We start from the raw sequence: 13,119 nt of genomic DNA, 5'->3' as shown, positions 1-13,119 counted from the left end.
TTAGGTGCTCACCACTAGATGGTATACCCATTTAATATCATAGGACAGGCTATGACTTGGATAGTAAAATTGATGTCTAGGCTTGGACATTAGTCCATTGGTCACAAATGGGTAATTTGATGAGCTATGACCCACCAAGGGCCCAATCAAATCTTCACTACCCGCTCATGAAAACGAGGTCCCTTTGAGGATTCCATTACTTGATGTAGTCCATGCATGATTTCGCCAATCATCAACTTCAACCTCAAGTCAAGAGTTTGGTCTTGTCGGGATGACCATGTCGACTAGATTAAGGGACAATAGGAATCATAGCTCCTCAATTGAGACTTTAGGATGCTTGCTCATAGGTTGTGCCAGTGTTGTGGTGAGATTATGCTTGTCCACCTATGGTGCAACTTGGTTATTGAGTCAATGAGATCTTGATACCCAAATTACAAAAGAAATTTAAAATAAATATAAATAAATAAATAAATAAAAAGAGGTATACCCACAAGAACAATAGAGTGAAGAGGGAAAGAACTTTATTGATATCAACCTTCTTCTCTTACCTTACAAAAACTTAAAGAAAACTCACACTTAGAAAAGTATTCAGATGACTAATTCTTACACCACAACCCCCTTTTATAGATCCTAAATGAATCTTGAATTAAAATGCCCCCAACTAAGAGATTGATTTCAAATCAATAACAATTTATTCCAAGCCAATCCAATCTTCCTTCATATGGCAAAAGCTCAATGATAAAAAGCAAACTAGAAAGTAATTATATCTCAAAATCAGTCCCATACCTTCAATCATATCAATCACATCCCCTTCATATCTTCAATCACATAAATCACATCTTTAAATTAGCCCCTCATGTTTCCTAAAAATAGAAATTTGCATTTCTTAATTTAGGCCCCCGAATCTATAAATAATCAGTCCAAAAATCATCACATGTTGGGCTCTACAGTGGGCTATGGGCCTACGTCTTGCCAGGCCTTAAGTGGGCCTAGATGGGCTTAGTGGGTTGGGCCTACAGTGGGCGTAGATGAGTCCAAGTGAGTCGCAGACCTGCATCATCCCCCCGAGTTGGACGCTTTATACAAGTAGTAGAGGTCCGGATCTAAGCTTTTCAATTCGTCACTCATGATCCATGTGCATTCAGAATAGGCCTTGTGCTTCCGTTTTATCAAGTATTGCCTGTATTGGCCCTATCAAGGGTTCGCAGTCTTCATTCGCAACACTTGTTCAACTTCTTCCTTCCTTTTCTTTGGGAGTTGTTTATCCATATCAATAATGGCTTCATTTTTCACATCAGATGCCTCGCCATGGTACTCGAATAAGTCCGCCATATTGAAAATCGATGAGTTATCTAAGTCACCTAACAAGGCAATTTCAAAGACATTGTTACCCAACTTCCTCTTGACTTGGCTTGGACCAATCTTCTTAGACTTGAGTTTATTGTAAGTTCCCCTCGGAAGCCTTTCTTTATGGAGATAGACCATAATTAAGTCACCTTTGTTGTATATCTTCTCACGCCAATGTTCGTTCACAACTTCTTGGTACTTGGTGTCGTTGTCTTCAATATTTTTTTTATCTGAGCTTGCAAGTCTTGGACATGTTTGGCAAAAGCATGAGCATCTTTGCTCACTTGATCTTGTACTAGTAATGGTACCAAGTCACGTACATGATGTGGACTTCTCCCACTTACAATCTCAAATGGAGATTTTCCGGTGGTACGATTTACTGAGTTGTTGTAGGCAAACTTGGCTTGAGATAAAGATCCCACTGAGATACATTGTCACCTACGATACTCAAGAGGTTACCAAGACTCCTACTACCTACCTTCGTTTAGCCGCCTGTTTAAGGATGATATGCACTAAAGAATTGAAGCTTAGTCCCTGATCGCTTCTATAAAGTGCGCCAAAAGTAGCCCACAACCTTGGAATCATGATCCAAAATTATTGTCTTCGGTACCTCGCGAAGTCGCACAATTTCTTTGAAATATATGTTATTTCTTTGAAAAATATGTTGGCAATATGCATACCGTCCATTGTCCTTTTGCATGGAATGAAGTAGGCCATCTTCAAAAAATGGTCCGCAAAGGAAATCGAATCTACTCCCCTTAGAGTCTTAGGAAGACCCAAAATGAAGTCCACAAAAATATCCACCCAAGGCGTGACTAGAACGAGAAGTGGCATATAAAGGCCGGTATTTTGCACACGACCTTTAAAAACTTAGCATCGACAACATCGTATACGAACCATTCGACGTCACATTGCATACGCGGCCAGTAGTATTTTTCCTCCACCATGGCCAATATTTTATCCCTTCCGAAGTGTTCACCTAGTCCTCCTCTATGTAGTTCAGAATCTTCTCTTGCATAGATCCTTCAAGAATGCATAGGCAAGAACCCTTGAATAGATATCCATAATGCAAGATGAATTCATACTTTGGATCTCGACCATCCACACACCTATCGAGCACTTTGCCAAAAAAGGGGTCCTCTTTGTATTATTCTTTTAATACCTTGAATCCAATGACCTCCACTGCAAAAGCTCCTGGTAGAACCACCCACCTACTCAAAGCATCTACCACTTTGTTCTGGCTTCCAACTTTATGACACAAAAGGAAGGTATGTTCTAGTAGGAAAGTCATCCACTTCACATAACGAGCACTTAACTTCTTTTGGGAGTTGAGACATCTCAACACTTCATGGTCCGAGTATAGAATGAACTCCCGATGAATCAAGTAATGTCTCCAATGTCATAGCGCCTAAACCACTACAAAGAACTCAAGATCATACGTGGAGTAGTTCTGTCATGCATTATTAAGCTTCTCGCTAAAGAAAGCGATAGGCTTTCCTTCCTGACTCTAACACCGCACCAATGCCAGCATTTGAAGCGTCGCTTTCCACTTCAAAGGCTTTATTGAAGTCCAGAGGTGCTAGAACTAGAACTTCAATCATCTTATATTTTATGGCACCGAAGCTTTGATCCGTCGCTTTAGTCCATTTGAACTCGCCTCCCCGCATGCAATCAGTAACAGGTTCGATGATGGTACTAAAATTCCATATAAATCTTCGGAAAAATGTCGTTAAGCCGTCGAAAGAGCGAACCTCCGAAAGGGTGGGCCACTTTGCAATGGTCTTGATTTTCTCTTGATCAACCTCGATCCCTTATGCAAACACAATATACCCAAAAAACGCAACATTATCAACAAGGAATGAGTACTTTTTCAAGTTAATAAATAATGACTCCCTCCGTAGTACATCAAATATTTATCATAAATGAACAAGATAAACAGATGCATCAACTAAAAATAAAAATATCATCAAAATAGACAAGAACTTTGCCATGAAAGTGTGGGGTACCTTTGTCATCAACCTCGTGAAAGTGCTTGGTGCATTTGAAAAGCCAAATAGCATGACAAGCCACTCAAACAACCTGTCTCAAGTCTTAAATGCGGTCCTCCACTCGTCTCTGAGCCAAATATGTATATGATGATATCCGCTCCGTAAGTTGATCTTTGAAAAGACCTTTGCTCCATGCAACATGTCCAACATATCATCCAAGCGGGGAATAGGAAATCAATACTTGATAATATTCTGCTTGATCGCACGACTGTCCACGCACATCCTCCAAAACCCATCTTTCTTAGAGATTAATAATGTAGGAACATCACAAGGTGGCATGCTTTCTCGAATTAAACCCTTCTGTAGTATCTTGGTAACCTATCGGTGGAGCTTGGCATGTTCAACTGGACTCATCCAATGGTACGCAAATTTTGGCAGACTCGAACCTGACACTAAATCAATGTGGTATTGAATGTTCCTCATTGGAGGAAGTCCAACTGGGAGTTCTTCAGGCACCACATCTTTATATTCATGAAGTTCTTGTATAGAAGGCAGAACATCTAACGGCTTTGTGCCTTCTTTAGCAACCAAGACATAAATGATACCAATCTCTTTGCTTTCCTCTTCAAATTTCTACGAAGTGATTTTTTACCCTATTGTTTATCAGATTTTGGTGTTTGAAGATGTTCCATAGGGATTAGGGTGTAATATGATTTTTTTTAAGGATTATGAATGAACTTTATTAGAAACAGCTTGGCAAAAACCAAGACAAAAAATACAGCTACCAGGACCCATTACAATTCCAACATAGAGCATACAATGTTAAGCTCTACAAACAGACGCCCAGTAGCCCACTCTATAACATCCCTTTTAACCCTTTTCACAATTTGCTCCAAGGATGAGTGCTTGTTGTTGAAGCACCGCGCGTTACGTTCCTCCCAAAAGTGCCACAAACCGGCCATAAGCAGCAACCGCCATACCGATAATCTATTTTTCGCGAAACGGACTCTGTGCCAGGCCCATACCACATGCAGTACTGATTATGGCATAGCCCAAGCCACCTCGAAGAGGTTGACAAAATAAGTCCACAACTAGAAAGCAAAGGGGCAATGCAAGAGAAGATGGTTGACTGATTCCGCCCCACACATGCAAAGAAGGCAGATGTTGGGTGTAATATGATATTAAATAGGTGTTAGCCCGAGTCATGTGCACCATATCTCAATCCCACGACTATGTTCTCCCTAACAAAATGTGGCATGCATCCACGGGGACCGCATCAAACCATACGCCATCCTTGTACTTAGATCCAACAGAGAAGGAAACTAAACACCATAACCTTTTCTTGAACCAATGAATATGGTATGGTCACAGACATTTATGTTCTTTGAGTTTTAATATGTTCACCATTTCTTGTGAGATAACGTTCTCACTGCTCCCTCTATCCACCAAAATATTGCATATCTTACCACTGAAAGTACAAGTGGTGTAGAAGATATTGTGTTGCAACCATCACCCATGATCAACCACTCGAGGTGTCAATAGCATGGTCCATTGGACAACCAACGACTTTTCACTATCACCATATACATTTGTTGCATCTTCGCCAATAGGCACCTCATCTTCATATGCATGGTCTTCGTATTCTATGTCCACTTCAATTTTGGTTTGCATGCAGTCGGGAATGTCTTTACCACATTCTCCTTCCTCAACCAAATTTACTTTAATTATGGACGGATGTTCAGGACAATGAAAGGAACGATGCCCCGGTTGCCCACATTTAAAGCACATGAAAGGAGTTTTTCTTTATCCCATCTTGGGTAAATTAGCCCCTCCTCTATAACCATCTCCCCTTGAGTTGGGGCTTGGCTTTATTATTAGATGTTAGCCTATTGACCATCGGCCTATGGGAAGCCCTATAGTTGCCTTACATTAACAGATTCGTTTGGCTTGGAGATCGTCCCACCATGCGAACGCGAACCGAAAAACTTCACAGCTACTAACTTCACATTTTGATTATCACCGACTTCCTTGTACTCAAACACCTTTTCCACCGTGCTTAGCCAATCAATGAAGTCATCAACATGTAACCGGCCATAGAATTCCAGAATTTCTACCTTAATTCCAGTTTCTCTGTCACGTTCCAACAATCGAAGGATTTGATCATTGGTGTCTTCACAAGATAGGGTCATCCGTTATTGGTTAGGACCTTGGTGAAGACATCCCCCTACATGTCCACGCACTCCAACTTCGGTCTCCGGATTCCCTCCACGTCGGAGCTCTCCTACTTGATTAGTGAGATTGCCTATTGTATGCATGATTTGATCCACTTGCTCTATGAGTATGCATATCAATTGGTTTACTTGCACAAACTCTTCCTATGTTACCCCTTTCAAAACCATTAGAAGATGATGTAGAATCTAAAAATCCCCAAATACAACCTACTCCTATACCAAAATGGTGTAACCTAGTTATCAAGTCGATGAGATCCTGATGCCCAAATTGCAAAATAAATTTATTTTAAAAAATTAAAAAAAGCATACACACAAGAACAATGAAGTAAAAAGGGAAAACTTTATTGATATCAACATTCTTCTTTCACAAAAACTTTAAGAAAGCTCACACTTAGAAAAGTATTCGAATGACTAACTCATACACCACAATCCCCTTTTATAGATTCTAAATGAATCTTTAATTAAAATCCCCCAACTAAGAGATTGATTTCAAATCAATCACAATTTATTTCTAACCAATCTTATCTTCCTTATATAGTAAAAGCTTAATAATAAAAAGCAAACATGGAAAGTAACTATATCTCTAAATCAGCCTCATATCTTCAATCGTATCAACCCTTCCTATCTTCAATCACATCTTTAAATCAACACCCTATATCTCCCAAAAATAGTAAATTGCATTCCTAATTTAAGCCCCCAAATCTATAAATAATCAATCCAAAAATCAACACATGTTTGGCTCTACAATAGGCTATGGGCCTACGTCTTACTAAGCCCTACGGTGGGCCTAGATGGACTTGAATGGGTTGAGCCCTGCAGTGGGCTTGGATGGGCCTAAGTGGGTCATAGGCCTACATCAACCTAAATTCCCCCAACTAAGAGATTGATTTCAAATCAATCACAATTTATTTCTAACCAATCTTATCTTCCTTATATAGTAAAAGCTTAATAATAAAAAGCAAACATGGAAAGTAACTATATCTCTAAATCAGCCTCATATCTTCAATCGTATCAACCCTTCCTATCTTCAATCACATCTTTAAATCAACACCCTATATCTCCCAAAAATAGTAAATTGCATTCCTAATTTAAGCCCCCAAATCTATAAATAATCAATCCAAAAATCAACACATGTTTGGCTCTACAATAGGCTATGGGCCTACGTCTTACTAAGCCCTACGGTGGGCCTAGATGGACTTGAATGGGTTGAGCCCTGCAGTGGACTTGGATGGGCCTAAGTGGGTCATAGGCCTACATCAACCTAAATTCCCCCAACTAAGAGATTGATTTCAAATCAATCACAATTTATTTCTAACCAATCTTATCTTCCTTATATAGTAAAAGCTTAATAATAAAAAGCAAACATGGAAAGTAATTATATCTCTAAATCAGCCTCATATCTTCAATCGTATCAACCCTTCATATCTTCAATCACATCTTTAAATCAACACCCTGTATCTCCCGAAAATAGTAAATTGCATTCCTAATTTAAGCCCCCAAATCTATAAATAATCAATCCAAAAATCAACACATGTTTGGCTCTACAATAGGCTATGGGCCTACGTCTTACTGAGCCCTGCAGTGGGCCTAGATGGACTTGAATGGGTTGAGCCCTACAGTGGGCTTGGATGGGCCTAAGTGGGTCATAGGCCTACATCAACCTAAATATCGTTTGGTAAATCTAGCATGTTCATCTCACATTGTCGACAGCGATCCGAGGACATCCATGAAGGACGACTTACAACTTGAGGTTTTTGCACGTGGTGAACCAAACAGATGGAGTGGATTTTCCAAGCAGACTCCATATATAGGTAGGACCTTGGTTGTGGGTAAGAGACGAGCCATGATTAGATTAGGCACATTTTAACATCTTTTACTCCCTGCGATTGTGTGAGGAACATAAACTATCTTAGAGTGACCCCGTGGATGTCCTAGAGAGACGAGGCACTTAGGGAACCATGTTAACTTTGTGAGTCTCTACCACAAGGGACTTTCCATAATACTTGCTTTCGGTTGAGATTTTGTGCCATTTCACACACACACACACACACACACACACACACACACACACACACACACACACACAGGATTTTGCTTACAATGGGAAAGAACCACTGGGAGCGTGTGCATGTATGAATGCGACTAGGGCTTCCCAACTCCAATAAGCTCCCTAAGCAATATACCTCTTGGCCCAAATGGACCAAACTTTGGTACATGCTTGGGTGGTGCCTTTTGGGAGGCCTTCCCAACAGCAAGACCATAGAGGAATTCCCTATAGGCCTGATAGGTTCCTACGCAGCAAAAGGTGCTCGCAGTATGAATGCCAGTGGTAATAGTTGCTCCCGGTTTAAAAAGTACACAAAGGAAGTAAAGAAAATGCAGAAAGTAAATTGCAGGCAAGTTAAGTGCGAGAAAATAAAGCACTGGAAAGTAACTAACAAATCCCCAAAAAAATTTAAGAAGTCACTGAGTCTTTTCTAATTTTTCACAACAACTATTGGAATTTTGAAGTGCATGTAATACACATGGAGATCAGCCAATGCTGCTTTGATTGGGGTAATAAAACCCCCAAAAGAAAGATAGGCCCCCTACCAAAATAATGGACATTGATTTCCACCACTGATCACGCATTTCTGTTTCAACTAATCAGGACACAACTTACAAAATTTACATATCAACGAACCAAAAAATATGAGAATGGATCGAAACCTTCACAGTTTCCAACGTCAATTGATTTTTACATTAAAGAACAGAAACAAGCATTCAAAACATTATTTGATTTCCATAACAAATCCCTCAACAGAAGAAACAGTAAGGAGTCGTTTGGCAGTTTCCAGCATCAATTGATTTCTACATTAAAGAATAGAAACAAGCATTCAAAACATTATTAGCTGATCTCCATAACAAATCCCTCAACAGCAGAAACAGTAAGGGGTCGTTTGGATGCCTGTCAGTTCTGTAAGTGGGAGGTGAGTTACAGGCAAGTCACTTACAGGTGGTGTTCGGGGGAAGAAATTCACCTGTAAGTCACTTACAAGCATAACTGCCAGGGAACTTCATGAAGTGAGTTACAGGCCAACGTTCGAATTTTTCAAAAAGAAGGGAAGAGGGGAAAACACACCTTTGTGCTCTTTTCAACTGTGACCGATCGAGGGTACGGCCCACCAGATGGACGGTGCAGAGAGAGACGTAGGTGGGTTTGGAGAATGAGAATCCGGCGATTTCAGAAGAAGGAGAAGTGTTTCCTGCGGGAAGAAGCTAGGGTTTCTGAAACATTCAGCCCGCTTCCTTTTTTTGACTCTTCTTTGAGATGGCTCTGAAGATAGGGACAGGGAGAATTGCATAGGCAAGGTGGGCGCGGTTTAACTAGTGACTCCAGGAAACGGATTGGCTACTCCCCCTGCCACCAGCCAATGGCTGTGGTCGGTGCTCTGTGGGCCCCCACCATGATGTATGTGTTTCATCCATGCCGTCCATCTATTTTTATAGATCATTTTATGTTATGAGAGAAAAAATAAAATATATCAAAATCTCAAGTGGACCACATTACAGGAAATAGTTTTAAATGTACGTTGACCATTAAAAATGTTTTGGAGGCCATAAAAGTTTTGGATCAAGCTTCCCTTTATCTGGGTCTTCATGACATAATCAACAGATTAGATGTCAAATAAACAGTACATTGGGCCTTATGAGGATTTTAATAGTGGATATCCAATCATTATTGTTTTCCTGTGGTGTGGATCTATATCCCTATCAATTTTTGCATTAAAACTAAAATAATTTTTAAAAATGTATGAACGGAATGATGAAAACACAAACATTATGGTGGGGCGCACAGAGCACCGACCATCAGCCACTGGGCTGGTGTCAGAGAGATTAGCCAATCCGTCTCGTGGCTCGGTACTCTGTGGGTCCCACCATGATGTACTTGTTTTATCCCTGCCGTCCATCCATTTTTCATATCATTTCAGAGCTTGATCCTAAATAAGAGGCAGATCTAAATCTTTGGTGGACCACACAGCAGACAACAATAGTAATTGAATGTCCGCCAGAAAACAGTAGTAATTGAATGTCCGCCATTAAAAATCTCGTAGGGCCCACTGTAATGTTTATTTGACATCCAAACCGTTGATTAGGTCACCTCGACCAAGGTGAAAAACAATATCAGTTTGATCCAAAACTTTTGTGTCCAGCAAAAAGTTTTTAGGGTGGGAAGTCAATCAACACCGTTTCGGTGGTGTAGTCCATTGGCGATTTGGATCCACTTCATTTTTTGTCTCGTATAATAAAATGATACGACAAAATCATGAACCGCGTAGATAAAACACATACATCATGGTGGGCCAACACAGCATTGACCAATAGCCATTGGCCGCCGGTTCCGTAACTAGCCAATCCACATCCTGCAAAAGTATGCTGGGTAGGGTCACTGTTTTGTTTGCAAGAAATCTACCTTGTCCACCCATTTTGTGAAATTATTTTATGACATGTGCTAAAAAATAAGATAAATCCAAAAGTCAGGCATGTTCCCTGACATGGAATAATGAGGATTGGTTAAGACTAATATTTTAGTTTATCTCAATAAAAATAACCTTATATCATGTTCGGAATTTTGAAATCTAAGCATTCAAGTGAGTTACTTAACCCAAATTCCAATCCCATAAATTATAATTATTGACATTATAAACCCATCTATTTTATTTGAAATATAACCATCATTAATTTAAATAGAAATTCCATTAAAATAAATTCAAACCATCACACTATTTGCTAGATAAATGTCTTTGGGCTCCTATTACATCATCACTTGCAAATCAAACTAAACTTAATGCACAATGTGAACATATTAATCAACATTCAAATCTTATTGAAAGTATAAATTAAACATAACGCACTTGATATACTAAGAGAAGAATTTTGCACGCTCAAAACATTATAGTGTTGGGGGACTTGCACAAAACTTTAGGATCCAGCCTCCCAAAAACACAAGAATTATGGGATAATAAATCAATGAAATAAATCAAAGCATAAACCACACAACACAAGAGATTTTTTCGTGGAAAACCCTCAAAGAGGTAAAAACCACGGGACCTCGTCCAGATCAACAATCCACTATGAAGTAAAATATTACAACCGATCACAAGCACACACCGCTTGGATCAAATATTCTTTACTCACGCAGGAGTGGATAAACAATAAGGAAAAAAAAAAACGGAGATATCTCACCGATCATGAGGACGTAAGAGCGCTGAGACGTCGACTCCCTTCCACATGCTTCCTCTCTCTCTTTTCTCTCACTCTCTCACCTTTGATAGCCCTAAACCTTTTAACAAACCCTTGCAAAAGCTTTAGGAAACCCTCTTGCATTACCTAGAAAAGTCCTAGGCAGCCCTATTTATAGTTTAGGAAACTCCCTTTCGCACCCCTTGCGAAAGGGCCTTAAAATTCCGCAATCCGCACAAAATCGCGGAACGAATCTGCGTAATCACGACTGGTCGAGCCGAATCCTCAACCAGTCGAACGGCCCACTCGACCGGTCGAGCACCTCCCTCGACTGGTCGAGCACCTTAGAGAAAATACATCAGATGGTCGCTGGACTTTGAGTCGAGCCCCACTCGACCAGTTGAGTGCCACCCACGACCGGTCGAGTAGCGCCGTAAATTACTCTGAATTTTTAACCTGCTGCACTATCTCTCCCCTGAACTGAGGAGGAAAACCCCCATCAAATCTTTCCCTTTCCATCTCAAAAGGAATTCACCTTCTTTAAGCTAGCCTGGTTTCTACAAACCTCAAACTCCTCCCTGAGCAAAGTCTTAGTCATCATGTCTGACCCATTATCGTTCGTGTAGACCTTCTCAAGCTATAACACATTCTATTCCAAAGTATTCCTTATCCAGTGATACCGAATCTCTATGTGCTTCGACTTAGAGTGTTGACTTGGATTCTTGCTCAAGTGTATAGCACTTTGGCTATCGCAATAGACCATGTACTGCTCCTGCTTTAAGCTAAGTTCCTATAGGAACATCTTCATCCAAAGCATCTCTTTACATGCCTTTGTGACTGCAATGTATTCGGCTTCTGTTGTCGATAATGTTATGACCTTCTGTAGCTTGCTCTGCCAAGAAACTGCTCCCCCTGCAAACGTGAACATGAATCTCAGTGTACACTTCTTGGAATCTATGTCACCTGTCATATTTGCATCTATGTAGCCCTCTCACACCGGTTTTCCGTCACCATAGCATAGGCTTAACCTGGATGAGCTTCTTAGATACTGCAGTATCCATTTCACCGCTACCCAATGCTCTTTGCCAGGATTGGTAAGATATCGGCTAACAGCACTAACCGCATATACTATGTCTGGGCGTGTACACACCATAGCATACATCAAACATCCTACAGCTGACGTGTAAGGTATCTTCTACATCTCTTCCACTTCTGCCTTCGTCTTGGGACACTGTCTGTCACTCAATCTGAAGTGACCATCTAGTGGAGTACTGACCGACTTCACTGCATTCATATTGAACCGCTTTATGACTTTCTTAATATACCGCTCTTGTGACAGTCAAAGCTTCCTACTGCTTCTGTCACGGGTTATTTCCATTCCTAAGATCTGTTTAGCCGGACCCAAGTCTTTCATCGCAAATGACTTGCCTAACTCCTGTTTCAGTCTGTCGATCTTCTTGATGTCTTTTCCAATGATGAGCATGTCATCAATGTATAACAGCAAAACTAAGAAATCATCATCTGAGAACTTGCGCGTGAACACATAATAGTCCGATTCCGTTGTCATACCCATGCTTCAAGATAAACGAGTCAAACTTCTTATACCATTGTCGTGGAACTTGTTTCAGCCCATACAAGCTCTTCCTCAGCCTACACACCATATGCTCTCTGCCCTTGATTTCGAACTCCTCTGGTTGGTGCATGTATATCTCTTCTTCCAGGTCACCATGGAGAAAGACAGTTTTAACATCTAACTGCTATATCTCCAGATCCATGCTAGCCGCCAACCCAAGCAACACCCGTATGGATGTCATCTTCACCACTGGTGAGAATATCTCCTCGAAGTCTATGCATTTCCTTTGACCAAACCCTTTCACCATAAGTCTGGTCTTGAACCTCATATGTGAATTCTTTTGCTCAACCTTCTTTCTGAATACCCACTTGTTGCTCAAAGCTTTCTTGCCCGTAGGCAAACTCACCATATCATAGGTGTGGTTCTTATGTAAGAATTTCATCTCCTCTTACATAGCTTTCAACCACTCCCCCTTGTGCTCATCGGCTAGGGCCTCAGAATAATCTTTTGGCTCTCTCCCATTAGTCAGTATAACGGCGAGTACCTCTTGGATGACTGTCAGTTCCTAGATGACCTCCTCACCTGTGGCTCAACAGGTGGATCAGGTAGGGGCTGCTCTCATGGTCCATCTTCTTTAGGAACTCTCTCATCCTCTGCACCTTGTTGTACTCCCCCGTTATTAGGCACCACGGGAGGAATAATCGGATCCATGTCATCTAGCTCACCTGATCTAGGCTGATTTTTTTTCTGGCTTACC

At 40.7% G+C, this 13,119-nt stretch overlaps 1 protein-coding gene across 6 annotated transcripts in view; it reads right to left on the bottom strand.

The window, feature by feature from the left end:
* The window catches only part of LOC131230269 (long chain base biosynthesis protein 1-like), a 35,589-nt gene extending 26,683 nt beyond the window's left edge, over positions 1 to 8,906 (bottom strand). For 5 of the 6 annotated variants that reach the window (XR_009163953.1, XM_058226101.1, XM_058226100.1 and 2 more), the window contains exon 1: positions 8,688 to 8,903. The gene's annotated coding sequence lies outside the window, so the exon portion shown is untranslated. Of the gene's footprint in view, positions 1 to 8,687 lie in introns of all 6 variants that reach the window. The other variant, XM_058226103.1, reaches the window with a different exon arrangement.
* Between the last annotated feature and the right edge of the window lie 4,213 nt (positions 8,907 to 13,119).

Source organism: Magnolia sinica, chromosome 17 (genome assembly GCF_029962835.1).
Source record: "Magnolia sinica isolate HGM2019 chromosome 17, MsV1, whole genome shotgun sequence".
NCBI lineage: Eukaryota > Viridiplantae > Streptophyta > Magnoliopsida > Magnoliales > Magnoliaceae > Magnolia > Magnolia sinica.
The sequence above is the reverse complement of the archived record's forward strand: the minus strand, read 5'-3'. Positions and strand labels throughout refer to the sequence as shown.